The 24,430-nt window shown below is 44.4% G+C and overlaps 1 pseudogene; it reads right to left on the bottom strand.

Annotated features, from left to right (window-relative positions):
* Positions 1-400: 400 nt before the first annotated feature.
* LOC140594318 (uncharacterized) lies at positions 401-1,760 on the bottom strand (annotated as a pseudogene).
* Positions 1,761-24,430: the final 22,670 nt, after the last annotated feature.

Here is a 24,430-nt window from a genome sequence, read left to right as displayed (position 1 = left end):
AGATAGAGGTCAGGGGTCCTTCTGCCTCAGTTAAAACTGAATGTTGAGCTCCTGTAGCAACCAGGAAGGTCACTGGTTGACCCCCCCCCCACTTTAAGGGTTATCCGAGGCTCGGTGGGGGGGCTCCTGGCCCTGACACCCCTAATCTTCATCTTCTAGGGACAGAACGGGAATGGGCTTCTTCTTAGGTCCCTGCGTTTGGCCCTTCTTTGGACAATCTTTAACCCAATGTCCCTTTTCCTTGCAGTAGGCACACTGGTCTCGTTCAACCCGTGGTTTTCTTTTGTCTCCCAGGTCCTTACTCTGTCCTGACTTACTCTGCCCTGAGCCCTGTACTACGGTGGCCAGTATCCTAGTCAGTTCTTTACTGCGTTTTTTATCTCTTATATCCTCTCGTTCCTCTTGCTCTTTACGGATCCTTTCCTCCCTTTCCTCTGGGGTCTCTCTCTTGTTAAAAATCTTTTCTGCCTCTCACTAAGTCCTGTAAGGTGTATCCCTGAAGTCCCTCCAACCGTTGTAACTTATTACGAATACCCGAGGCCGATTGTCCGATGAAGGACATGATTACATCTGGTTGTCGATCTTTGGCCAAGGGGTCAAAGGGGGTATACATACGGTAGCCTTCCAGTAATCTTTCCAGAAAACCTGCCGGCATCTCATCTTTTCCCTGCACTATAGCATGTACCTTTGCCAAATTGGTGGGGCATTGCCCTGCCCCCTTTGAGACCCGCTAGGAGTACCTGGCGATAGAGACGGAGCCGCTCCCTACCAGCAGCAGTGTCGTAGTCCCAGGCCGGGCCAACCAAGGGGAAAACGTCCTAAATTTCATTAGGCAGCTGGGTCGGCCTCCCATCTGCCCCGGGACGTTTTTCCATGCTTTGAGGTAGACGCGCTGTCTCTCCTCCGTGGTGAGGAGAGTCTGCAGGAGCTGTTGGCAGGCATCCCAGGTCGGCTGGTGGGTCAACAGAATTGACTCAATTAACCCGGTTAGCACCTGGGGGTCTTGGGAGAAAGTGGGGTTATGAGTTTTCCAGTTGTAAAGGTCAGAGGCAGAGAACGGCCAGTATTGCATCTGGCCGCCTACTGATCGGAGGGGACGTGCCTGGGAGGTCCAGACGTCTTCCGACTCTCCCCGCGCTCTCGTCGAAAACGGAGGTGACTGGAGAGTGGAGGTGAAGCAAGGGGTTCCCTCTCTACCCCAGTAGAGTCGGGGATGGAGCTGAGGGAGCGGAGGGAGGGGTCGGGGCCTCTGGGTGGGGCATTGGGAGTTGGGCATAAGGGGGAAGGGGGGACCAAGAGAAGAAGACTGTCCTGGTCCCCTGGGAGTACAGGCGGCTCCTTAGGTTTTGGTTCAGGAAATTTTAGGGGGCAAAGGGTGGAAGTGGAGGAAGGAAGGGGAATAAGGGGAGTGACGCAGGGAGGGGGTGGGGGTCTCGGGGCCGGTTCCCCCTGAGAAGGAGTGAAACATTTTATCCAGGGGGGTGGGTTTTTAGCGAGATCCTCCCGTACTATGATGTACGGCACCTGATCAGGGTGTCCATTGGGTCCTGGCTGAGAGACCAGGGCCTTCACCTGCAAGATAACATCAGTATTAAAAGTTCCGTTCCTGGGCCACCCGACGTTGAGAGTCGGCCACTCTGAGGAGCAGAAGGTGACCCATCTTTGTCTTCTGACTTCGGCCGAAAGGTTGTGTGCCTGGCCGGCGACTTCTCCCAGTGATCTAGAGTGAGGCTTAAGGGGGTGGTTACAGTCTGCCCCATGGGTGTAGAAAAGAGGTGAGCGGTGAGGAAGAGGACAGGAAGAAAGACACAAAACAGACAGATGCACACGAAGGACCGGCCACGCGGCGGAGAGCCGGTTACAGATCAGGAATGCAGATTCGGATGGGAGCGGTCGCCAACAACGACCCTCCCTGAAGAGGAGGGAGAGCCGGGCTCCCTCCTTCTTCCAGACTACTCCGGAGTCAGACTCCAGAGCGGGACCAGGGGTCTCAGGGCACGTCTGCCTCCCCCGCTGGTCCAAAAACAGAAAACAGAGTCCTACCGGCACAATTGCACAATTCGGACCCGGCCAGCCAGACAAACGGACGAGACAGATATGACATTAGCGAGCTCGGTCTTACCTCCTACCGGTCTTAGGATTGAGCCTGGGAGTGTCTCAGATCCCGGACGAGCCCCCAGATGTTGGACCCTGGCTAACTAACGGGAGCTAACGTGTCCCGATGGATGCCCCAGAGACTCAGACCCCAGACAGGCAGATGCAACTAGCAAGAGGGTTTTATTGAACGTTTGCGCAAACGCGCTCTCCGCCTCAGAGGTGGAAGAGCCCCATTGGAAATTACAGGCATCTTTTAAAGGCAAAAACCGCGGGATTAGCATAGCATTTGGGTTATGACATGATTGGTCTATTTGAAGGTCAATATGAGCACGTTCAGGGACTTTCCAGTTAGGGCGTGGGGGGCGGGGGTCTTCTTTTCTCGGAAAAACCACAGAACGTTTTTCGTTGCTTAAGTTCCAGGAAGGCACCTGGGTGTGGACTGCCTCTGGATTAGGCCTGGTTCTACATTTTCACGGGGGGGGGGGGGGGGGGGGGGGTCTTCAGTTGAATGAATGCATAGAAAAATAGAGATCCAGGAAGGGATTCCAGACAGAAGGAACAGCATGTGCAAGTGCATGAGAATGCAAAAGGATACAACACATTTGGGAATGGCAGGAAACTCACTGTGGCTTTAGCACAGGATCCATGGCTGGGGTGGATGAGTCAAGGCTGTGGGTCTGAAAAGGAAGGTCCTTGAACCATAGGCCGAGTTTGGACCTGAGTATAGACTTAGCCCCGAAGGCAACGGGAAGATATAGTTGGGTTTTATTAAGCAGGACAGTAACATGACCAGCTTTATGCTACAAAAGGATCATCCTGTTTATTGTGTGAACAAGAAAATAGGGATGAGGGAGAGAAGGGAGTATGGGGCTGGAAGCCCAGAGCAGCATCTGTTCTACTAGTTTGCACAAGGACTCCTGGTGAGAAAGCCAAGCTTGATTGAGGGGGCACAGGATGGGGTGGCTATTGAGGCTTGAGGGAGACCTCGTCCCAGCTACACCTTCCTTGGCTTCCTGCTGGAAGGCATGTGGTCATGCGGAAAGCCCATTACCATCCCACCAGGAGAAGCTTCCCCTTGTTAAAATTCTGGACCATGGTGTCTTGTATTAAAGCTGATATTAAGCCATAAAATGTAATATGTTATGACACCATAAAATGCAGTGTAATTGCTATAAAACCATAAAATGTAATGTAACAGGCACAGTGTCCATTACACTGTTTCACAGTCTAAAACAGTTAGCTTCCACTCTGCTTTTAGACAAACAAACAATTCCTATTCATGACTACCTCTGGAGAAAGGTATAGGAAAATCAACCCAGAGGAGCATGAATTGTAATGTGAATGTTCAGGGAGGAGGCAGTGCTGTGTGGAGGAAGATCCCCAGGCTTTTAGTTAGACAGATCCTAGCCTCCAACTCTGTCCAGTGATGTCTAGCTCAGGATCCCAAAAAGCAGAACCAAAGATGGGAATTGAGACTAGATTTCTCTTGAAACCACATTAGCCAAGCTCATTCCTCTGCCTTAATCTGCTTCTTGCACTCTCCTCCTGTAAAGTAACTGGTGGGCTCTCAGACCCCCACATCAGTCAAGTCAGAGGTCTCAGAATCTCCTCTTTCAGAGGGACACCAGCCTCCAGGCTTCTCTGAGCCAGGTGTGCAGGTATGAGATGTGAGCAGCCCACATTGGTGGTGATTAGTGATGGGCGCCCTGGTTATGGGTGATGTGTGTGCAGGAGGGAGGTACTGACAGCGTGAACAACAACAAGCTTACAGTTTGAAGCTCTGTCCCTTTGGCTGAAAGGCTTTCCCCTCTAAGCCTGAATTTTCTCTATACAAAATGAAGCTTAGTACTATCTTAGTGTAAGGGACTGTGTAAATCAAATGGGATCCTAAGGAGTCCTGTCTAGTTCCAGGCCTATACAAAGCACCTTCCTATGTAGATATCCTCTCATAAATAAAGCCACATACACCTAGCATCACCCACACGTAATAAGCATCACATAACGCACATGCTTTGGGGAAACACCAGCCCAAATGTGTCTATAGAAGGGAGTATGCAAATAGAAACAAACACACATTTAAATGTACATATAGAAACAGTGTCAGGTACATAATAAAGCTGTCCTAACAAAAGGGATTTCTTTTTTTAAATTTCTTTTTTATTTTTTTTTTAAGATTTTGTTTATTCATGAGAGACATACAGAGAGAGGCAGAGACATAGGCAGAGGGAGAAGCAGGCTTCCTGTGGTAGCCTGATGCAGGACTTGATCCCAGGACCCCAGGATCACAACCTGAGCCAAAGGCAGATGCTCAACCACTGAGCCACTCAGGTGCCCCATGTCTTTTCTTTTTTAAGATTTTATTTATTTATTTATTTGAAAGAGAGACACAGAGAGCAAGCAGGGGGAAGAGCAGAGGCAGAGGGACAAGCAGACTCCTCATTGAGCAGGGACCTGGACGCAGGGCTCGATCCCAGGACCTGAGATCATGACCTGAGCCAAAACCAAGAGTCAGATGCTTAACTGACTAAGCCACCCAGGGGCCCCACAAAGAGGGTGTCTTGATAAAATAACTCAAGGCAGAGAAGAGACAAGGATGGTATGCTAAGAGGCATTCAGTGTGGCTGTACCTGAGGCTCAATTATCTTGTATCTGCTCCATCCTGAAGCCAAGCTACAGAGAAGGCATCATCATAGTGAATCAGGGGTATTTGCAATGGATGGTATACTCCTGTGCTGGTGTGTGATGAGGAGATGGGCAGAGTACTAACATCATCTGCTACAGACATGAGAGAGAGAGAGAGGTCTACAAAGAGGTGATAGGGATGTCCCATGGCCATTCAGCGATGGGGGAATGATTTTTTTGTTTTTGTTTTTATTTATGATAGTCACACACAGAGAGAGAGAGGCAGACATAGGCAGAGGGAGAAGCAGGCTCCATGCCCCGGGAGCCCGACGTGAGATTCGATCCCGGGTCTCCAGGATCGCGCCCTGGGCCAAAGGCAGGCGCCAAACCGCTGCGCCACCAAGGGATCCCTGGGGGAATGATTTAAATAGAGAATAGACACCCCATCTCCCCACCCTTAGGAGACTCTGTTCAGGTGGAAATGCTTGACTGCAGCATAATGATAAGGTCCTGTGGAGGCCGAGAAAAATTCAGGCCATTCCACCTCAAGTTTAGCATTAGCACAAGTATAGCCATTTTAGGTCCCTGGGAATAAGAGCTGAACTTTACAGGAGAAACTGCAGATTGTCCTAGGCAGGGAATCCCATATCGGAAAGACAATAAAGCTCAGAATGCCCTCGGCAGAGAATCCCATATCAGATCTTAAGAAACGCCCCCCTACCCCTGGACAAGCAGAGCAGGACTAACTCCATTCTGTGCTACACCTGCCCTCTCATGTAAAACCCCCCACACGACCTGCCTATTGTTTACGGCTCTCCCTCACCCTAGTTTAGCTATTAAGCACACCCTTATCAGAAACTATCACACAAAGGAATGTGGGACCCCTGACCTTTAACCACCAAGGAATGAAAACCTCTCTTTTGCCCGCCAAACCTGCGCTCCAATTCTAACCAGAATAATAGGCTAGTTCAAATGGTCACTATAGGGTGAATCGTAATTCGATTGGCCACCTGTGTGTGGACCGACATGACTGTGCAACTTTCTACGTACGTTACTATCTCATTGGCCATGGACCCCTATAACACTACTATGCTTCTTAGTCTCGGGGTCCAAATCCCTGCTCTGCTGTATGGAGTATACGTGGACCCAAGCTCGAGCTTGTAAATAAACCTTCGTGTACTTGCATCGGCGTCGGCTCCTTGGTGGTTTCTCGGATTCGCAATCTTGGGCACAACAGTCCATTCTTTGTGTTTGTTTGGATTCGGGGTATATGAATGATTAGCACATGGGAAGGCGTTCGATCATGTAGTATGTATCCCTCCCCTTCCACTCTTAATTGTGCAATACGTGGTGCCTGTTGTGCCATTTCAGATTTCTATTCAGCTGCAAGAAACAGAGACACAAAAATATTGGCTAGCACAAGTTGGAAGATTATTCCCTTTCACCAAACAGAAGCCCAGAGGGAGGACAGTCCAAACTTGAAGTCCTATAGGGGCCAGAAAGTAACATAAACATCTAAAGAGAGCGGAGCCATGGGTACCCAGCTTCACCCAATTGCTGCCAGGAGATACCACGTGGTCTCATTGTTGCCTAATCTTTTGATCTTTTAAGAGAAGCTTAAAACCTGGATTTGGTATGTGTCATCTGACTCCTAAATGTCAACAACGAATTAAAAATGTTGAAAGCGCTGAGGACCTAGTAAAACCTGTAAGTGTGACATATTTAATCCAGGGCTGCCAATTTGTGATGGCTGATTTAGTCGGAACGATATAGAAATTCTTGTGTGTGCACATACACATGCATCTATCACTGTGTGTGTACCTCAATATTGTGAATGAGTCTGGAGCTTTCTTACTGAGCTGTTTTCAAGTGGTGGGTGTGCTCTAAGCCCTGGGGATTCAGCAGTGAATGATGGCATTAACCTGAAAGTTTGAGAGCTGGAGTCTAGGTTCCAGGCTCTGCAGCAGGTTGGAAAAGCAGAACCATTATGAGTGGTCAAAGGGCTTTATTATAGAGTTAGACCTTATGTGATCAGGGGCATTGGTGGGGCTGCCCGTGTAAACCCATTGCCCCTGCATCAGATGCTGAACCTGAAGTCAACAGGGCTGCCAGTCACAACATATGGACATGAAATGAGAGACAGCAAGAGCAAAGTAGAACCCGTGAAGATGGGCTGGAACCCCCAGCTGTCTTTCTCTGGGACCCATGGATGGCTCTCAGGGCCTCCAGACTTCAGTGATGCTGTGATCTATAGGAGGACCATGGAGCTGCACCCAAATGTGGCCTGGTGTTTGGAGAAGGCAGAAGAGAAGATCTGGCAGGAGAGGGAGGGGCCATAGGCCTGTCTGCTGCCCCTGAGCCCCCAACAAGATGGGCCACCTGACCCATGACTTGGTTGGACATTGTGATAATACCTGAACTTACTTTCACCCTCCTAGCATAAACGTGGCCCATATTGTCAACGTTCATAAAAATAAAAATAAATAATAATAATAACAAAGAAGAAGGGATGCGTGGGTAGCTCAGCAGTTGAGCATCTGCCTTCAGCTCAGGTCGTGGTCCCAGGGTCCCAGAATCAAGTCCCACATCGGGCTCCCTGCATGGAGCCTGCTTCTCCTTCTGCCTGTGTCTCTGCCTCTCTCTCTGTGTTTCTCATGAATAAATGAATAAAATTAAAAAAAAAAAAAAGAAAAGTAAAACCAATCAATTACATAGTAATTACTAAAAGCATACTGTGCAGTCAGTCACCAAAAAGAGTTTGCAAACCCTGGAGCACACAAACCAAGACATGGAATGAAGTTCAGGGATACAAAGGATACATTGTGTTAACCCAGTTTATGTGGCAAGTAGGCAGTGAGTGTTTGTTTATTCATTGGCCGGTTACAATATTAGAATGCTCTTAAATGAATGGGAATGTTCCCAAATGAAAGTGGTGACCTCGTGTCAAATTGGGCGAACGATTTAAGTTTTGCTTATAATTTTCAGAGGCATAAACAAGAAGTGACCCAGGTCAAGTTAACCCCACTTGTCTTACAAAATAAGCTGAATTAAGCTATGCTGGTATAGCTAACTGCTTTTGTGTGATCAGGGAATTCTCAAGGGTGGTCTCTGTGTGTGTTTGACTTGAACAACGTCCACCTTTAGCTCACCCAGATTTCTCTTGTGGCCTACTCCTTGCAGGGGAAGTAATTTGGGACAGGATTTGCACTTCACTAAGAAGACACCATAGGAAGCCACTGCAGACAGAGAAGACAAAGAGTGACAAAGGAAGTGGCAATCCTGTTGAGGAGAGTTCTGGAAGGGGAAGAGAGGCGGCCTGTGGGTGCTCACCCAACAGAGGCCTCAGGCAGAAAGACCTGATGCTAAACTGAGAAATGAGCTGGAGGTAGGAATTAGCCTGGGGAGATGGGTGTGGGGGAAGCAAGTAGTGTGTGAGGGAGGGAGAGGAGGAGGGAGGGAGGAGAGAAGGAGGAGTCAGAGGAGGGAGAGAAGCAGGGTAAGAGAAACCTGTAGAAACAGAAGAATAAAGACAGTGAAAGAAAGAAGCATAGAGAGACGGACAGAGATTGGAGAGAATTAAGGAATTTAAGAAGTACATGTATTTAGAACATCAAATAGAAGAATGCTATGAAATGGTCTGGAGAAATAAGCCTGGACCAATAACACATGAACACTCACACACACACACACACACACACACACACACACACACACACACACACGTTGTGCCCAAGATTGTGAATCCAAGAAACCACCAAGGAGCCGACACCAATGCAAGCGCCCGAGGGTTTATTAGCAAGCTCGAGCTTGGGTCCAAGTGTGCCCCACACAGTGGAGCAGGCACTTGGACCCTGAAATGGGTTACAGCTGGGTTTTTTATAGGCTGGTCTAGGGGATTTTCAGAAGGGGTGGAGGAATTTCTCAAGTTCTGTTTACATTCTGATATGGGGCTTTCAAGGGCATTGAGCTCTGTTCTCATTCTAATAAGGGACTTTCTACCAAGGGGGGTGGGCTCTGTTGTCTTTCTGATATGGGATTCCCTGCGAGGACATTGAGGACATTCTGCAGTTTTTCCTATAAAGTTCAGCTCTTATTCACAGGGACCTAAGATGGCTGTACTTGTGCTACTGCTAAACTTGAGGTGGAATGGCCTTGGTTTTTCTCGGCCTCCACAACACACACACACAGATCAATACATATGTATATATAAATATATAACATACACTTGGATGTACACAATTTACCCAGTTAACACAGTATGCATCCACATCTGCCCATACAGATACACCAAAAAATACATATAATTCCCCAGTGATTTCACTCCATTCCCCTCACACCCCAGGAGCAGCAGGGGTTAACTCTGGTCAGATCCTGGAGGTGTTTCTGCCATTGACTTTACCACTGGAGGGGTGGTATGGGCACTCAGCAGACCACAGCCGTCCTACCCCCTTCGCCCCCCACCAGTAGGCAGCCCTGTTAGACATCTCATTTTGTTTTGGGGGTAAAGATGGCCCTTCTGATAACGATAGCAAAGCCTGACTGCCAAAGTCGGGCTTGGCTTCTGGAGGCCTTGAGATGAGGCCTTGTTTCTTCTTCTTCTTCTTCTTCTTCTTCTTCTTCTTCTTCTTCTTCTTCTTCTTCTTCTTTGAGGCCTTGTTTCTGATTCACCTTACAATTCACTTTACGGTGTTATTAATGAATATAACAGACCATAAAAGTAGGGAGGAAATGAGAGAGCAGAATGTCCACACTGTGAATTTTGGTGAGACACTGGTGAATGGGAAGGACACAGAGCTGTCAGCCAGGGCAGTGTTATTGAGAGCTGTGGTTTGAAAGCAGAAAGGAACAGAATGGACAAACCCAGGGTCTTCCCTCCCAACTCGGCTGCCTGTGTGCCTGTGAGGGCCTGAGTGTGACTACATGAGAAAGAACTATGTAGATGCATATCTACAGGTGTCTGTTGCATGCATATTTGTATCTGAGTATATGGGAGGGCAAATCTAAAACCCCAGGAGCAAACTCTAAGGTTTCTATGAAAATACATTTTCTTTTGCACCAATGACCCCCCTCCCTTCTGTTTACAGTGGGAAAAGAAATCATGATTTCAAAATTTCTGCTAATGCTTAGTGTCCAGTAGGAGACCTGGGTTAGATGCATCTTTCTTTTCTAAGGATGCACCACCAAGAATTTTGAATAGTGCCACGGAAGGTCCTGGAGCTGTATGTGATGGAGATCAGAAGAAATATTCATTTGCTTCACAAAATAGAATAAAATTTTGCAGATATCTCCTGGCACAGGAAGTTGGAGAAGGATGCGGATCCTGGGGAGGGAGAAGGCATAAACAGAGAAGGTACCAGGCAGGGACCCAGGGGGAAGGACAGTCTGTGAGGCTCTAAGGAGCTTTAAGAATGGAGATGTTGAGTGTTAACAGTTTAGGTTGTTTCCTGTTTCACACTGCGCTGTAATTCACTCCCGATGTCACTAAACCTTCCATAAAAGTCTGCGTATTAGTTGAGGTAAAGGTTAAGCTGCTGTAACAAAGAACCCCCAAATGCAGTGGATTAAAGAAGACAGAAGTTTATTTCTTATTCGTGAAGCTGTCCTGAGGTGAGTGGTAACTGGAATATGTCAGGCTTTGCTCCACACCCTCGCTCAGGGAACCAGCTTCCTTTCCCAGCATTGTCCTTATCTGCACGGTTCAGCTGCATCCGAGCACATCCCTAGGCCTTAGTATAAAGGGGAAGGAAGAAAACGAACATGATACACAATTTTCTTTTAAGCAAATGGGGCAATGCTAAACATATCACTTTCACATTCCATTGGGTAAAACGTAATTCACATGGGCTCATCTGGGCCCCAGGGGACGCTGGGAAATGTAGTCTTGGCTGAGCAACCATGTGCTCAGCTCTTACTTGGGAAGAAAGGGAGAATGGAATTTGTTAGAAAACCGACAATATCTATTGCAATCTTAGTCCCTATCTGAGTCACCATAGCTTCTTACCTGGGTTATTGTAACAGTTTCCCGCCTGCACTCTGGCTCTCTTCAGTCTGTTCTGAAAGCAACAGCCGTTAAGTCCTGGAAAAATATATTATTCTCAGCTCAAAAATCTCTGATGGTCTCCTGTATGCTCCGAGTAAAAGCCAAAGTCCTTGGAATTGCTTACTTCTAACGTCCTTTCCCATCACTCCCTCCAGTCACATTATTCTCTGTCTTCCTCAAAAATGCCAGGCATGCTCCTATCTCAGGGCCTTTGTACCTCCTGAACTATCTACCTGAAACACTTTCCCAAGATATCCACGTGGCTCATCTCCTTCCTTCCTGAAGTCCTCACTCAGATGCCACCTTCTCATCAGTCAGGCCTTCCCTGACTGACCCCACTCCATTTAAACTGACAACTCTATCTCAATTCTCTTTAACTCTCTTCCTCTGATTTTTCTCCATAGTACTATCATAGTACATATATCATATATGGCATATGTGTCCATGTGTTTGTGGTATGTGTATGATTTATTTGGTTGTTTTTCCATCAGAATATAAGCACCAGAGGGCAGGGATTTTTATTGGATCCACATGTTCATGCCTTCAAGTTATACTAGACTGGGATGAGGAGGCTGGATCTTTAGCTGTTAAAATGACCAGTCTCTATACCAGCTGTCTTGGAAAGGGAATGAGACATTGGGCAAGGTAGCTCTCCTCTGATGTTTGGGAAGGGAGGCTGAAGGGGGATCTGGTCAGTGCAGCAGTGTCCCTTACTGGAGTCATTCTGTGAATGAGAGGAGTAAAGAGTGAGTGTAAAAGCAGAGAGACAAGCTAGAAACACCTGGTAGGGAATGACTCTCCAGGTTGGGGGTGGTGGGAATCCCTAGTGACCAAAGGTACAGAGGTGGGAATGCACAGAGGATCTTCACGGATTGTGAAGCGTTACCTTTCCTCTCTGGGAACAATGAGTGACACTTGCAAATGAAGGGTGGGGCTTTACTGTTATTTGGAAACTAGATGCTCCATCCATGGAATAAAACTCCCTGTCCCCACACTTCAGGGCTGGCTCTTTAAGATCCAAACCACAAAGCAAACCAACAGAAGAAACATTCTTGGCAACCAGGTGCCTCCCAGTCAGTCCTCAGTTTTCGGACAAGCTGTGATGGAGCGATTAAATTTTGTGCCACACAGACTCAAGTCCTAAATAATGTCCCTGTAAGAGACTGTCTGAGATGCCAATTGCATCTTCCTTGTATTTCATGAGGACTCCCAAGGCAAAACAGAGCCAAATAAGTGGGGAGAGGTCACAGTCTGAGCACTTTGCATTCTGCAACAGTTCTTTGGGGTTCCACAGAGAGGTCATTGAATTGGGGCTTCCAAAATCAAAATTCTGGGCAGGAACAGAGACTCACTGTGTGACTTTGGGCGAGACATTTCCTTCTTGGGCTTCAGTTATCCCATATGCAAACCAATGGGGAAAAACATTCATTGCTCCCTAACGGCTCTTGAATATTCATAACGTTTTCCTTTTAGGGAAGGCTTATGCTGTGTGGAGCTTTTTATAAGGGTTATCTTATTTAATCTTTACAAGAATCCTATGAGGTAAGGGTTATTATGTGAGGAAACTAAGGCTCAGAAAGGTTAAGGAACTTACTCAGGCAGCACAGCTATCTAGTGTGGGGTTGGGATTTGAATGCCAGCAATGGAGCTTACAGTCTAAATCCCTCTGTTTTAGTTTTGTTAACAATAATCCTAAGGGTTCAGACTATTTTTAACCTTACATTCTAGGGGAAGATGATTTATCCAAGGTCACATTCAGTTAGGTCTGCAACTTCCAAATGTCATTCTGATGCTTCGCCTGCTAGGCTTGCTCTCTGATCCTCTAGGCTGTCTTGCCCTTGGGCTGGAATTGTGTGCAGGACTCTCGTAGAATGTACTTTGATTAGTATTGTTCCAAGAGGGCCAGAGTTTGGGGCAGATGTGTTGGGGAAGTCTGGACTTGACCCTGACAAGACTTTTCAACAGTTATTGACAAATCTTATCCTGGCAAATAGCCAGATCTCATCCTGCCTCAAGGTTCCCTGGACTCTACTTCTTAAATTCTCTGAGCTGAAGCCTAAGGAGACAGCTAGGTCTGCTCTTGCTTCCTCCTAGAACAGCTAGTACATCAGGCAGCAAGCAGGGCATCCCCTGGAGCCAGCCACTTGCTGCAGGAAAGGAAACTAACCTGAGATGCCACTTGGTCGCCTGTGAACCTGGTTAGAGTTTCGTGTTGGTCAGAGTTCAGGGAGAAAAGCACTCATGCCTTCTGGGGATGGTGGAAATAGATACCTTTCTGGAGGAAAATTTTGGTCACTTGCATCGAAACCCTTAAAAATGTGCATTCCCTTGTTGGAGATGCGCTCATTAAATATATAAATATATTCGCATGAAAATGAGTGAACAATGGTTATTTCTGGGTGATGGGTGTTTAGGGATATATATTTCAAAATTATAATAGGCAATTTTTTTTTAAGATTTCATTTATTTATTCATGAGAGACAGAGAGAGTGGCAGAGACACAGGCAGAGGGAGAAGCAGGCTCCGCAAGGGGAGCCCAATGTGGGATCGATCCCGGGACCCTAGGACCATGGGACCATGCCCTGAGCTGAAGGCAGACGCTCAAACACTGAGCCATCCAGGCATCCCTAATAGGCAATTTTTAAAGCAGTTTTAGATTTACTGAAAAATTGAGCAGAAAGTGCAGAGTTTCCAGCACCTCGCCCCCCCACCCCAGTTTCCCCCATTATTAACATCTTACACTGGTATGGTACATTTATTACTATTGATGAACCAATATTGATACATTATTAATAAGTCCACAGTTTACTTAGGATTCCCTCTTGTTGTGCATTCCATGGGTTGGACAAGAGTATAGTGACATGTATCTACTATTATGGTGTCATACAGAATGGTTTCACTGCCCTAAAAATCCTTCCCTTCCTCCCTCCTTCCCCCCAAACCCCTGGCAACCACTGATCTTTTTACTGTCTGCATATTTTGCTTTTCCCAGTATGACATACAGCTTTAATCCTACAATATGATGCTTTTTCAGATTGGCTTCTTTCACTTTGCAATATACATTTAAGGTTCCTTCATGTCTTTTCATGGCTTGATAGTTCATTTCTTTTTAGCACTGAGTGCTATTCCATTGTTTAGATGGACCACAGTTTGTTTATCCATTCACCTGTTAAAGGACTTCTTGGTTGCTTCCAAGTTTTGGCAATAGTGAATAAAGCTGCTGTAAACATTTAAGTGCAGGGAGTTTTGGTGGTTTTTTTTTTGTTTTTGTTTTGTTTGTTTGTTTGTTTGTTTTTAGAGGTGAGTTTTCAACTCATTTCAGTAAATATCAAGGAGTACAATTGTTGGGTTGTATGGTTAGTTTCAGAAGAAACCTCCAGTACTGTCTTCCAAAGTGGTTGCACCATTTTGTATTTTCACCAGCAATGAATAAATGTTTCTATTGCTCCACATCCTCACCAGCATTTGGTGTTGCCCATGTTCTGGGTTTGAGCCATCCAAATAGGTATGTATTAGTATTTACTTATTGTATTAACTTGCAATCTTCCAATAAGCTTGATGTTGGGCATCTTTTCAAATGCTTGGATCCCATCTAAGTATCTTCTTTGGTGGGGTGTCTATCTAGATCTTTTGTCCATTTTTTATTTGGGTTGTTTGCTTTCATATTGTTGAGCTTTAAAAGCTTTTTGTATATTCTGGATACCAATCCTTTACCAGATATGTGCCTTGCAAAGATTTTATCACATCTGTGATTTATCTTCTTATTCTCTTAATAATGCCTTTCACATAGAAGTTTTTAATTTTAATGGAGTCCAACTTGGCAATTTATTTCTTTTGTAGATCATGCTTTTGATATTGAATCTAAAATGTCATCACCCACCCAAGTTATCTAGATTTTCTATTATCTTCTAGGATTTTTATTATTTTTATTTTTAATCTTTCCAGGAGTTTTATAATTCTGCATTTTACAGTCTATGATCCATTTTGAGTGAATTTTTGTGAAAGGCATATTATCTATGTTTGGAATCTTTTTTTTTTTAATTTTTGCATATGGATGTCCAGTTGTTTCAGCACCATTTGCTGAAAAGACTAGCCTTTCTCCCCCAAATTGCTTTTGCCCCTTTGTCAAAGATCAGTTGAACATATTTGTATGAGTCTATTTCTGGCTCTCTATTCTGTTGCATTGATCTTTTGTGTATTCTTTCACCAATACTACCCTGTCTAGATTATAGTTGCTTTATAGTAAGTCTTGATGTCAGGTAATGTCTGTCCTCCAACTTGGACCTTCTTTGTCAACATTGTGTTCACTATTCTGGGTATCTTCCCTCTCCATATAAATAAACCTTAAAATCAGTTTCTCAATGGCCACAAAATAACTTGCTGGGATTTTGAATGGGAATAATTTTCCTTTCTTTTGCTTATTCTAATTTTCTAATATCTCTTCAAAAGCTTGATTACCCAGTGCATGGACTTTTTAGAGCCTTCAAATCTGGGTCTGGATTCTAATTCTGGTATTTATTAATTTAACAACCTTTTTTTGGTGATGTTAGCTATGTACTAGGCATTATTTGAAGCAGTTTACAAAGATTCACACATCTAATCTCTGTTACAACTTTAGAGTCTCCATTTTACAAGTAAGGAAACTGAGACACCGAAAGATTTATCAGGGAGAAGTGTAGAGAGGATATGGCAGACAGCTTTAAGATGGCCTCCTTTGATCAATCCTGTGTAATTCCTTATCCTGTGTAATTCCTTCCCCTTGAGTGTGGGTAGGATCCATGATTTATTCTAACCAATGGAATATGGCAATATTCCATTCTTATTTTGCATAAGATAATAATGTCATGTCCATCCTGCTAGCATACTTTCTCCCTTGCTGGCTTTGAAGAGGCAAGTTGCCATGTGTAGAGGCTCATATGATAAAAAAAAAAAAGCAGCAAGAAACTGAGACCATCAGTGTGATAAGCCTTCAGAGACTGAATATTGCCAACCATCAGATGGGTTTGAAAGCAGGTCCTTTATAACACTCAGGTGAGACCCAAGCCCTTGTCAATGTCTTGATTGCAGCCTTATGAGAGACTCTGAAGCAGAGTCTAGACTCCTAAGCCACTGTGATATAATAAGTGTGTATTGTGTTAAGCCTCTAGGTTTGTGGTTATTTACTTTGCAGCAATAGAAAACTACTACGGGACATAAACCAGGAATCCTTTCTGGTTTATCCATCCAAATCCCATACACTCCACCTTTTCACCTTGCTGCCTCCCTTCTTCCCAGTCACAGGGCTTTGGGCAAGCTACTCAATCTATCAGTCTTGGTTTCTTCATCTATGCGATGAAAATAAAAATGATTCCAAATTCATATAAGGTTGCTATTGGAGATGAAGGAGAAAATCGAAGATCTTGGTAAAATGGTGGCCTTTCAATGGAAGTTATCCTGTTGTTGAACCTCACAGCATCTGGAAGGGCACACGAGTTAAAAAGAATGCAATCATATACTAGGAAGCTGGTCTCAAACTAAACAGGGGGTCTAGAGATTGAGGCAAAATGGCTTTTCCATTCTATTCCTTTGGGTTCTGCTAGAATTCAACTGTGTCTTTTCTACTTGGCTTTTGTTCATCTTCTCTCCCTTTGCTCACATTCCCTTGCATCTTTCCACCCCCTCTTCTCCTCCTGTGTCCCATCTCTCTCCCAAATCAGCACAGAAGGTGACAATCTCAAAATTTAAAATTGCCCTTGGAAATCCCTTAGGAGCATCCTATTACAGAGTTACATGCTATGTCTCACTAAATCTTCATCTAAAATTGGAGCTGATGACTATTTATTTGGTTTCTGTTAGGAATCATGTTAATCTACGTCTGTCTGTCTATCTATCTATCTATCTATCTACTTGTGATATATTTATCTAAGTAGGTATATTATATGTATCTGTGTGTCTTTAAGCTGTAGAACCACCTTCAGTGTGACAAAGATATCTTTACCCTGAGAGACAAGTAGGAAATGACACCAACTGGGAATTTGATAAATTCACATTTCCCATCTCATGCCTATTCTGGGGCATACACTTACTGAGTGGAATAAGGGAGCATAATTATCAGCACACTTGTATTGATATTTCTCTTTTTATCTTAACTTTTGAGGCTCCCACTAATCGTATTTCATCAGTTCTAATTCTAAGCACACTATCAGTTCTAAGTACACTTTTTCTAATTTTAACCTGTCTGAAACGGAGATGCATTTTCCAGTCTGTTGTCCGCCAGCCAGCAGGCAGGCACAATGTGGTTCCATTCCCCATGTCCAAGCAAATTTGGTCATAGCTGTTCATACTGTCGTCACTTCCACCGAGTTATACACACTGCCGGTCCTTCACAGGTTGATTTTAATTGCTGCTTAAAATGTCTTCGAAAAGATTACACTACAATATGATCTGGTATTGAAGTGGAAAGTTTCCGAGTACACAGAAAGGACCCCAAGCAGAACAGTCAAGTGGAAGTTTCACATTAGTGAAAGAAATGCTTGTCTTTGGAGGAATGACTCCAGTTTTAAATGTTTTGAAAAGTAACAACCAAATTTTACTGAATGCCTAGAAAGTAAAAGACCACTGTAGGTGAGTCCGTATTGCATTTTGTCACCGAGACTTGTGTAGAAGTATTCCTTGTCACACACCAAGCCAGGCAACAAGGGGCAAGAAAAATTGCCAAATCCCTCAACAGAGATGGAGGGAATTTTAAATGAGGCATGGTGTGACTAATTTAGATGTTGAAAAGGACTATAAAGGCATTGGTTGATAATTTAATTACAAGTTTATAAAATTTTTTTTTAATTTTACGAAAAATAACCGTATATCAAGATCAATGATGGAGTGATGGGGGTGCCCGGCTGGCTCAGTTGGAAGAGCATGAGATTCTTGATCTTCAGGTTGTGAGTTTGAGCCCCACACTGGGTGCAGAGTTGATGAAATAAAATAAAATAAAATAAAATAAAAACTAAAAAACTATAAAAAACCCAAAAGATCAATGATGGATTTAATGAAAGACAGTTGAATTCAAGTTAAATTTCGGTGATGCAGTTCCAATTTCATGATCAATGAATTCTCGTGGTATAACACTGAAGTGTTATTGTATTTTTAAAAACCTCTGAGCAACTCCCTCTATCTTTCTGAAAATGTCTCCCAACAAGAGGTAGAAAAGGGGGGAAAAAGAAGATTTCAAAATGAAATCTATATGCATGTGTTTTATGGACATGCAACAATAAGCAGCAAAACTGTGTGTTTCCATTAATCCGGAAAGAAAGCATGAGTGAATGCAACTGTTTAGTTGCTGGGAGGGATGCTTACCTCAGCTTTGTTTATAAGAATGAAAAACTAGAAATAATTTACCCGTGTGTCAATAGGTGTGAACTTAAATTATAAGACATTCATATAATGGAATTGTAGAGTAGGCATTAAAAACGAAGTCAATGTTTATTGGTATTAGAAGGTATTCATGATACATAATAATAAAAAGGAGGATACAAGCCAAGCTTGATGCCATTTTTGTAAAATAATAATCATCATAATAGTAGCGATAAGGTCTCTATATTCAACACATGAATGTTGAAGAGAAAGAAACAAATGAAATATAATAGTAGTTGCCTCCTGGAATGCCTGGGTGGCTCAGTTGGTTAAGCATCTGCCTTCGGCTCAGGTCCTGATCTGGGGCTCCTATGATTGAGCCCCATGTCTGCCTCCCTGTTCAGCTCTCTGCTTCTTCCCCTCCCTCCGCCCCTCCCCCCAACTTGGGCTCTCTCTCTCTCTCTCTCTCAAATAAATAAATAAAATAATTTTAATAATGTAGTTGTCTCCTTCTCCGAAAGGGGCAATGTGAGTGATTTTTATTTTCGTCTGTGTGTCTGATTCTCCTTAAAAAAATATTTTCATATAGTTAAAATAATAAGAAGAGGGGGGAAAAAAGGAATTGATATAGATCCTAGGAGATAAATGAAGAGGAGCCGCGCCAGCGCAGGCTTCCTCTGTGATGTCTCTTTAGATGTCCATAGGCTCCTATTCCAGTAATGACTGTCTGCTGGAAAAAAAAAAAAAATCCTAATCATGCCACTAATGAAAGTATTTTGGTGGCAAATGTTTTTAGTTTAGTAAACTAAGATGGCAGTCGTGGAAGCCCCCAGTGTGTGTTTGCATTTGGGTGGGGAGGGCTTTGCCAAGTTTGTGAACACTCCAAGCTTGGGCAAGTTTTTCTTTCTTTTGTCTTTCCTCTCCCTTCCCTGCAGGAGGGAGGAAGCTTTTGTTTTGGCCACCAGCTATGTCTTTCTCAGTGGGTGTCTGTTAAGAGACTGCAGCAGGAAGGTGGTGATTAGTGGAAGTGGCTCTGTTTGGGACTGAAGATTTGTGCCCCCCCCCCCCAGGATTCATATGTTGGAGCCCTAACAACCCCCGCCCCCCGTGTTTGCAGATGGGCCTCCAAAGAAGTAAGTATAGCTAAATGAGGTCATAAGGGTGAGGCCTTGATCGGATAGGATCCGTGTCCTTCTAAGCTTACTGTGTGTGTGTATGTGTGTGTGAGATTGCACGTATGCATGCATACGCCCCTGCAACCGAGGAAGGGTCCTGTGAGAGCCCAGTGAGGATGCAGCCCTCTGAAAGTCCAGAAGGCAGGTCTCACCAGACAACAAATTAGCAGCACATTGATCTTGGGTTTCCTAGTCTCCAAACTGTGAGCACTAAATTTCCACTGTTTAAACCACCTAGTCAGTAGTATTCTAGGTGACCCTGCATCCGTTCTGGCTGCCTCTCTCTCCAAGACGCTGAGATCTCTCCTGGCCTGAAGGCAGAGACCATTATTCCTGATCAACACTTGAGATGTCTGGACCCTCATCCCCTGTGTAGCGCCCTCTTCACCTGATTCCTTTATTAAAAAAAGATTTATTTATTTATTTGGGGGGGGGGGGAGGGAGGGAGAACATGAGCAGGGGGAGGGGCAAAGGGAGAGCAAGTAGACTCCCGATGTGGGGCTGGGTCTCAGGGTCCTGAGATTGGTAACCTGAGCCAAAAGCAGGAGTTGGCTTCCTAACTGACTGTGCCCCCACCAGACACCCCTCACGTTGATTCTTTGAGTCTCCTTTTCTTCATGCCAAGAGCATTCCAACAAATGAAACTGAGCATTCTCACTGCTGCCTTGTTCTGCTAACGCTGGACTCTCTACCTGGGGTCCTGGGCTGTCATCCCCTTTCTGCCCCTTCCCCCTGCCCACACAAGTCTCTTCCTGCTCCTGCCTCATAATCATCACAAGGTGTGTGTGTAGGCTGAGAAAATTAAGGCCATTCCACCTCAAGTTTAGCATTAGCACAAGTACAGCCACCTTAGGCCCCTGTGAATAAGAGGTGAACTTTACAGGAAAAACTGCAGAATGTCCTCGGCAGGGAATCCCATATCAGAAAGACAACAGAGCTCAGAATGCCCTAGGCAGAGAAACCTGTATCAGATCTTAAGAAACTCCCCCACCCTTTCCCCCATATTGGAATGAAAAAAAAAAAAATTCCTCTACCCCTTCTGAAAATCCCCTAGACCAGCCATAAAAAACCCAGCTGTAACCCACTTCAGGGTCCAAGCCCCTGCTCTGCTGTGTGGAGTATACTTGGACCCAAGCTCGAGCTTGTAAATAAACCCTCATGTACCTGCGTCGGTGTCGGCTCCTTGGTGGTTTCTTGGATTCATAATCTTGGGCACAACAGTGTGTGTGCCTGTGTCATTCAATGGGCCCTTGAGTGGGTCTGTTCCCTACCAGGAAATGTGTCTTATCCTTCATTTTGATGTTGTTTTGGAATCTAGGTGAGGTTTGGTGGTGTGAGGTCTGGGGCCGTCGACCAAGAAAGAATTCTTGAGGCACCTTTGGTGCAAAATGGTGGTTTTATTAAAGCACTGGGACAGAACCCATGAGTAGGAAGAGCTGCTGCCCAAGGGTTGTGAGGAGTGTCTGATTAGGAGGAGAAGTGAGGCTTTCAAAAGAATTTCTGTATGCTAAAAAACCCCTACAGGGCAGCCCTGGTGGCACAGCGGTTTGGCGCTGCCTGCAGCCTGGGGTGTGATCCTGGAGACCTGGGGTCCAGTCCCACATCGGGCTCCCTGCATGGAGCCTGCTTCTCCCTCTGTCTGTGTCTCTGCCCCTCTCTCTTTGAATAAATAAATAAAATCTTTAAAAAATAAAAATAAAAATAAAAATAAAAATAAAAAACCCCTACAAGATATCGGAGGCCTTGCCATTGTTGAGTTAAAGTTGTTTTTCCCTGTAATAAAGCATTAACATTAAGATAGTTGGGAGCTTCCTTCTGGAAGTTAGGTTACTGATAAGAATGCTTTTTTCCTTGTAAATCACTAAAACATTTTGTAAATTGAGGGAGACTCACGTCTATAGGACTATAATCTCTATAAATTAACTATTTGTTTTTCCTTTCTCTTAGCTTTAGGGTAGCCAGGAGTGCCTGAGTAATGTCACACATACCCAACCTGGGCCGAGGTTGGGGGGTGGAGGTGGATAGGTGGGTGAGGGATATCAGCTTGTGCTTTGTCCTCAGCTAGCCTTCTGTTCCCTCATCAGTTGTATCCCCAGCACCTAGAAAAGTTAGGCACATAAGATGCACCCATTAAATATCTGTTGTAGAATAAATGAATGAAGAGGAATGAGTAACATAGGAGTGCCTGGCCCCTAACAACCCCAGATTCTTGGACCTTCTGAAATAATCTAATGCAGTTTCCAAAACTCATTGCTTTCTGGATCCCTCAACACTCTTAAAAATTATGGAGGACCCCAAAGTGTATGTTTGTGTGATTAGATCTATCATTAGTTACCATATTAGAAACCAAAGCTAACAATTTTTAAAGTATTTATTTAAAATCCATTTAAAAACAGTAATAGGCCCATGAAATGCTCAGAGAGGGTATGTCAGTTGCCCAAGATCACACAGTAGGCCAGTAGCAGAAACTGGGATTCAAACCCCGAGTTAGGGTTTGAGTTTTGGCTGAGTCCATTATTCACATTCTCAGAGCATAACTAAACGCTTGTGAGTTGAAAAAAGGAGAAGAGGTTAGGTTTCTCCCAAAATGTGGGCTTCCTTCAGAGTTGATAGAGGGTAGGAATACCCCAGCAGGTCAAAGAAGAGCTGAAGGGTCAGAACTGGCCCAAGTTGGAGGTGAATCTTGGTGGATTTCCCTCAGACTTCATAAGAGATGCTTTGAGGCCAATCCACCAAAAATCAAATCCATGATATGTAGTTCTCTGAAAAATCAAGTTGCTAATGACCAGTTGCTCAAATTAGTCAAATTTTCCAATTTTCCAAATCTCATTTAAGGAAGATTCTCATCGAATATAGTTAATGAATATCAGTATACTCCTCCTGAATATAGTCAATGACTACATTCTTCTACATATGGTATTTTAATATGCTCACTGATAGTACTCAATGAATTTATACTTCTTGAATACTCTTACCCCCAAATTTATTCAAGATATTTTAATTATATTCAAGATTCTAAGATAGTCAAGAATATATTTTTCATTAGAAGATAGTTATAAGAAAGCTAAATAGCTCCCATGATATTTAGCTTTAGACAAATTGAGCTGGAAATGCTGCTGAGAATATATTCAAGACCAATTTATTAAGCAGATCATATTCATAGTCATTGGAAATCTTTAAGAAAGCCAGTCTTCAAAGCATGTTTGGCAAATACAGCAAGCTGATGAGTTGGTGGTCTGGCTGTTAGCATGTGTCAGGCCAAGGCCTCTTGTGCCCATCTGGGGCCATACATCTCTCAATTCTGTGGGAGATACAGGAGGAAGAAGTCCTATTACAAGACTATGAGTCATGTCTGGACCCTCAGAGGATAAGAAAACATTGTGTCCCCAAACACTAACTGGACCCACTGGTCACCTTTTTGAGAGGGAAAAACACAGAAGAGAAAAAGAGAAAGAGGGACTCATGTGGGCTGCATCATACAGCCGAGGACTTTGTAGGCATTATTTCTCTTAATCAACCCAAAGTTATGAAAATTATCCCTTTTGCTAATGAGGACATTGAGCCTCAGACATGTGAAGTGACTGGTCCAACATCATCTAGTTATTCAAGGTCAGAGTGCAGGTGTGAACTCGGGCAGAATGGATGTGAACTCAGGCAAAGTGGGGATGTGAACTCAGGTAGTATGGGGATGTAAACTCAGGTGGAGGGCAGCCTGGGTGGCTCAGCGGTTTAGCACTTGCCTTTGGCCCAGGGCATGATCCTGGAGTCCCAGTATCGAGTCCCACGTCGGGCTCCCCGCATGGAGCCTGCTTCTCCCTCTGCCTGTGTCTCTGCCTCTTTCTCTCTGGATCTCTCATGAATAAATAAATAAAATATTTTTAAAAAAGATAAACTCAGGTGGAGTGGGGAGGTGAACTCAGGTGGAGTGGGGAGGTGAACTCAGGAAGTATGGGAATGTAAACTCAGGTGGAGTGGGGAGGTGAACTCAGGCGGAGTGGTAAGGTGAACTCAGGCGGAGTGGGGATGTGAACTCAGGTAGTATGGGGATGTGAAGTCAGGCAGAGTGGGGATGTGAACTCAGGTAGTATGGGGATGTAAAGTCAGGTGGAGTGGGGAGGTGAACTCAGGTAGTATGGGGATGTAAAGGCAGGTGGAGTGGGGAGGTGAACTCAGATGGAGTGGGGATTTGCACTTGGGCAGACTATGCGTTTGGACTCAGACAGTGAGATTTCAGAACTAGAGGTCTGTGCCATTGGACTATATATTCTCCCACGAAGATGAAAGCGAATCGGTGAACAGAGAAACAGACATCGGAGGTGCAGGGCTTTGCAGCGAAGGAATCTGGGAGCTGTAATGGGATTTGATGGCATGTCCATTGGATGTTGGACGAACCAAGAGAGGAAGCAGGATAAGGAACTATGAATCCCATGGACAAGCCCCCTTTCCCTTCTCTTTGCCATGTAGAAATGAAAATGATAGAAATTCTGATGATCTCCTGGTCTATTTGTTTTCCCGTAGTCATGTGTCCCATAGTCACTTAGAGCTTGGATCCAGCTATATTATGTTCCCTGAAATAAAAAAAGCTAAGCACAAAGAACCATGAGAGAGGAACACTAGCCACTGGCATAGAAGCTTGCACAGCTTCCAGCAGAAACTTTATAGAACTTTTCCAAAATACTCACTCCATTCTTTCCAGGAGAAAAAAAAGCCCTTTAATTTTGTTCTTTATTATCCAAGTAAGATGCACACTGCATGCATATTGCTGATAAACAAACAGACAAGATACATGTAAGCTAAAATACTAAAATAAAAATCACCAATAAATCTTCCCTCCCCTACTCCAAAAAAATCATTGTTAATAATGGATATATTTTTCCCAGGGCTGTTGTTTCTATGCAATTTTCAAATGGGATCATATTGCACATGTTATTTTGTAACCTGAATGTATTTGTAACCCTGAACGTATTATGATCATATTCATAAGAGCCACTTCACATCATTTTTATTAATTGCAGATTTGTTTTTTTTTTTTAATTTTTATTTATTTATGATAGTCACAGAGAGAGAAAGAAAGAGAGGCAGAGACATAGGCAGAGGGAGAAGCAGGCTCCATGCACTGGGAGCCCGATGTGGGATTCGATCCCGGGTCTCCAGGATCGCGCCCTGG

The sequence above is a fragment of the Vulpes vulpes genome, chromosome 10, assembly GCF_048418805.1.
Source record: "Vulpes vulpes isolate BD-2025 chromosome 10, VulVul3, whole genome shotgun sequence".
Taxonomy (NCBI): Eukaryota; Metazoa; Chordata; class Mammalia; order Carnivora; family Canidae; genus Vulpes; species Vulpes vulpes.
Note: the sequence above shows the minus strand (reverse complement) of the source record. Positions and strands in the feature narration are given on the sequence as shown.